Source organism: Pelodiscus sinensis, chromosome 19 (assembly GCF_052426305.1).
Source record: "Pelodiscus sinensis isolate ZL-2025 chromosome 19, ASM5242630v1, whole genome shotgun sequence".
NCBI classification, from domain to species: Eukaryota; Metazoa; Chordata; order Testudines; family Trionychidae; genus Pelodiscus; species Pelodiscus sinensis.
The window spans coordinates 23,084,067-23,088,552 of NC_143070.1; the positions used below are offsets into that span (position 1 = coordinate 23,084,067).

Below are 4,486 nucleotides of genomic sequence, written 5' to 3' on the forward strand. Positions count from 1 at the left end.
TCTGGGTACGTCTAGACTACATGCCTCTGTCGCCAGAGGCATGTAGATTAGGCTACCCGACAGAGTAAAATGAAGCGGCGATTTAAATAATCGCCGCTTCATTTAAATTTACATGGCTGCCGCGCTGAGCCGACAAACAGCTGATCAGCTGTTTGTCGGCTCACCGCGATAGTCTGGACGCTCCCCTGCCGACATCAAAGGGAGCTGTCGACAACCCAGGTATGCCTCCTGGGATGAGGCATACCTGGGTTGTCGACAGCTCCCTTTGATGTCGGCAGGGGAGCGTCCAGACTATCGTGCTGAGCCGACAAACAGCTGATCAGCTGTTTGTCGGCTCAGCGCGGCAGCCATGTAAATTTAAATGAAGCGGCGATTATTTAAATCGCCGCTTCATTTTACTCTGTCGGGTAGCCTAATCTACCTGCCTCTGGCGACAGAGGCATGTAGTCTAGACGTACCCTCTTCTGTTTAGCTCATAACATTGGACAAAGGGTAAAAACTAAAATTGCAGCACCCTCCCCCCCCCCGCTATGGGGACCCTTTGTGAATTTACAAATGGATTTTGTACAAATGCCTACATCTTGTGGATATGAGTACCTTCTTGTAATCATTAATATGTTTTCGGGATGGGTAGAAGCTTATCATTATAAACATGCTGATGCTACTATGGTTGCCAAGAAACTCCTCAGAGAAGTAATCCCCCGGTTCGGAGTGCCTCTTTCTTTAGACAGTAACCGGGGAACTCATTTCACAGGACAAGTAGTTCAAAAGGTATGTGCTGCTCTAGGAATCCAACAGCATTGACACTGTGCGTACCATCCACAGTCCAGTGGAGCGGTAGAAAGAAAAAACTCTGACCTAAAGAGCAAATTAGCTAAAATCTGTGAGAACTCTGACCTTAATTGGCCAGATGCATTACCTTTGGCCTTAATGTATATCAGGGTACAGGGAATAGGAAACATGGGTTATCTCCCCACAAAATTTTAACCAAGAAAGCCCTTCTTGTACCTGCATCGGAGCCATGTCATCCTTTAGAGCCTGGAGACTGGGTCTACATCAAGTCACACCAGCGGAAAAATGCCCTCCAACCTCACTGGAAAGGGTCTTACCAAGTCCCACTCACACTGCTGTAAAATGTGAAGGACTCCAGAGCTGGGTACATGCATTGCACTGCAAAAAGGTACCTCCTCCAGCTGATCTACATCAGTTCTCAGCTACTGCACCTCCAGTTGCAGCAGAATCAGTTACACATTCTACAGAAAGAGTCTCCACGATATAACTTACGATCATGAAGGAAAAAGGACTTAATAATCCCCATGATTGAATTGTTTGGTACAAGATTTGTCATTTTCATGATTCTGGGAGTTATAGGAGTTTGTTATTGGATATATATATATTCCATGAGTAGGGCCAGGTAGGGAGGCAGGGCTTCAGAGTCTCAATGCAGGGATGAGACGATTGTGTAGGGAAGAGGGGTTTGGATTTATTAGGAACTGGAGACACTTTTGGGAGAGGGGGAGCCTATACAGGAAGGATGGGCTCCATCTAAACCAGGGTGGAACCAGACTGCTGGCATTAAACATTAAAAAGGCCGTAGAGCAGTTTTTAAACTAAGAGATGGGGGAAAGCCGATTGGTGCGGAGATGCATGTAAATCGGATGGTGACTTCTCTTAGAGGAGAATCCATTGATAGAGATTCTCTAAGCTGTAGTCAGAAAGAAAGGAGGGGAGAGGACAAACCATGGGCCAGAGTAGACAAACAACCACATACAAAGGAATCCAATGCATCAGGGAAGGGCAGACAAATAAGCAGTGGGAAATTTTTAAAGTGCTGCTACACAAATGCTAGGAGTCTGACTAATAAGATGGGTGAACTAGAGTACCTCATATTAAAGGAGGAGATTGACATAATAGGCATGACTGAAACCTGGTGGAATGAGGAAAATCTGTGGGACACAATCATACCGGGGTATAAAATATATTGGAAGGATAGAGCAGGCAGGGTTGCTGGTGGAGTGGCACTGTATGTGAAAGATAATGTAGAATCAAATGAAATAAAAATATTAAATGAAGCAATAGATTCAATAGAATCTCTATGGATAGTAATTGCATGCTCCAATAATAAGAAATTAACAGTAGGGATATATTATCGAGCACCTGACCAGGACAGCGATACTGACATTGAAATGTGGAGGGAGATTAGAGAGGCTACCAAAATAAAGAAGTCTATACTAATGGGGGATTTTAATTATCCCCATATTGACTGGATATGTGTCTACCTCAGGAAGAGAAGCTAAGATAAAATTTCTCAATGGTTTAAATGACTGCTTCTTGGAGAAGCTGCTACAAGAACCCACAAGGGGAGAAGCAATTCTCGATTTAGTCCTGAGTGGAGCGCAGGATCAGGTCCAGGAGATAACCGTTACAGGACCGCTTGGGAATAGTGACCATAACATAATGACATTTAACATTGTTGTGGTGGGAAGAACACTTCAGCAGTCCAGCACTCTGGCATTTAATTTAAAAAAGGGGAATTACACAAAAATGAGACAAATTACATTTGTCTGTGCTTGTGGATCCCGCTATCTTTGGCCTGGAAAGGTCCTATGTAGCACTGTGGTTTTTCTGTAACCCTATTGTAAGGCCTGTAGGTATTCAGTAGGTCTAAACTGAAGCCTTCTGCAGCCAGATGGAAGAGCAGTAGCAATTAGTTGTAAAGCCTGGAGTCACATGCTCATATTCCAGCTATATGACATTTAAATAGTGTTACACATGGCTGGGGAGTGGAGGGAGGTGTCTTATCCTAGGGGCACCCACTGTCACCAGGCAGGAAACAGATCTCACGGTGAGTAGAGAAAACTTAACAGCATTTTGTCTGGCAAGACTGCTTACCAATAGTTGTGTTTGTGCAATGGGTATTCTATGATTCTTGTCCTCACTTTCCTATTGTTTGTCTGTGTGATAGTCTGGTTTGGATCTCTTTCTGTCTGCTGTATAATTGATTTTGCTATGTGTAAATCAACTAAGGTGGTGGGGTATGATTGGTTAGGTAATTCTGTTATATTTGATTAGTGAAATTATACTAAAATAATTGGTTAATGAAGAATTAAGCAGTATTGAGTTTCTCTATATAAACTGGGGTCCAAGAAGGAGACCAGCAAGAAGAAGAAAAAGGGGAGAAGAGAAGAGGAAGAAAAAGGGAAAGGAAGACCAAGAAGGAGGAGAGAAGACCTTGAAGCAGAACTCACCTCCAAGGCAGCCTAAGACAACAACAGCCAGAACTCCTCTGCAGAGCTGTTGAAATGGTTTGCTGTGTGAATCCTATGGCAGGTGATGTTAGGACTGTGCACTGGGATTATTTACCAGTTTCCCTGGTTCCCCAATGCATGCAGCTGTGATGGCCGAGTGGTTAAGGTGTTGCACTCGAAATCTAATAGGGTTTCCCTGTGCAGGTTCAAATGCTGCTCATAGCGAGGCCTGTGTTTTGGCCATACCCCTTCCTATGGCAACAAGGGCCTCTCTAAGGGTACGTCTAGACGACAGGCTTTTGTCGACAGGTACTGTCGACAAAGCTTCTGTCGACAAAGAGTGTCTAGACTACATTCAGTTCTGTCGACAAAGCAAGCCGCTTTGTCGACAAAACCCTGTAGTCTAGACACAACCCTAGATGCAATAACACCTTCTGTCGACAGAACTCTGTCAACAAAAGGCGTTATGCCTCGTAAAATGAGGTTTACCAGCGTCGACAAAACTGCTGAGTTCTGTCGACGTTATGTCGACAGAACTCAGTGGTAGTGTAGACGCAGGTATAGTTTTGTCGACAAAAGTCCACTCTAGACACACCCTTAGTTACCAGGAGTGGGGCTGTTAGTGTCGACATCTAACTAATTGCACCATTAGGCCCTGTCTTCACTCAGGTAGAGATTTCTGCTGCAATCCATCTCGGGGGTTACGTCTACACTGCAGGCTTTTTGCACAAAAACTTGCAGAGCATTTATACTGCACTCATGTTCTTCCGCAAGTAAATTTACAGTACAGCATCAGAAAACAGTTCTTCTTCCGGAAGAGTTATTCCTCTCCCCACGAGGAATAAACCCTCTTGTGCAAGAGCTCTTCCACAAGAGGGCAGTGTCAACAGGCAACATTAATTTCTTGCGCAAGAAGCCCGTATCTGAAGTGGCCGTCAGTGCTTTCTTGCGCAAGGGAGCGTCCACACTGCTATGGATGCTCTTGCGGAAAAGCACATCTTTTGCACAAAAGCACATGGCAGTGTGAACGCTCTCTTGTGCAAGACCTTTTGCACAAGAACTATTCCGCAAAAGAGTTGTTGCACAAGAAGCCACCACTGGACGCTCTACCTCGACTTAGAGCCCCAGGAGGCACTGGGGAGAATGACTTTGAATAGCCCTGGGCAGGAACTATTTTGAAATAGCAGTAGTGGAGCATCCACACTACCACTATTTCAAAATAGCTATTTCGGAAGAGG

General features: G+C 44.7%; 1 non-coding gene across 1 annotated transcript; it reads left to right on the forward strand.

The window, feature by feature from the left end:
- The first annotated feature begins 3,391 nt into the window (after positions 1 to 3,391).
- Positions 3,392 to 3,473, forward strand: TRNAS-CGA (transfer RNA serine (anticodon CGA)). The gene has a single exon. It is a non-coding gene; the product is annotated as a tRNA-Ser (tRNA).
- Positions 3,474 to 4,486: the final 1,013 nt, after the last annotated feature.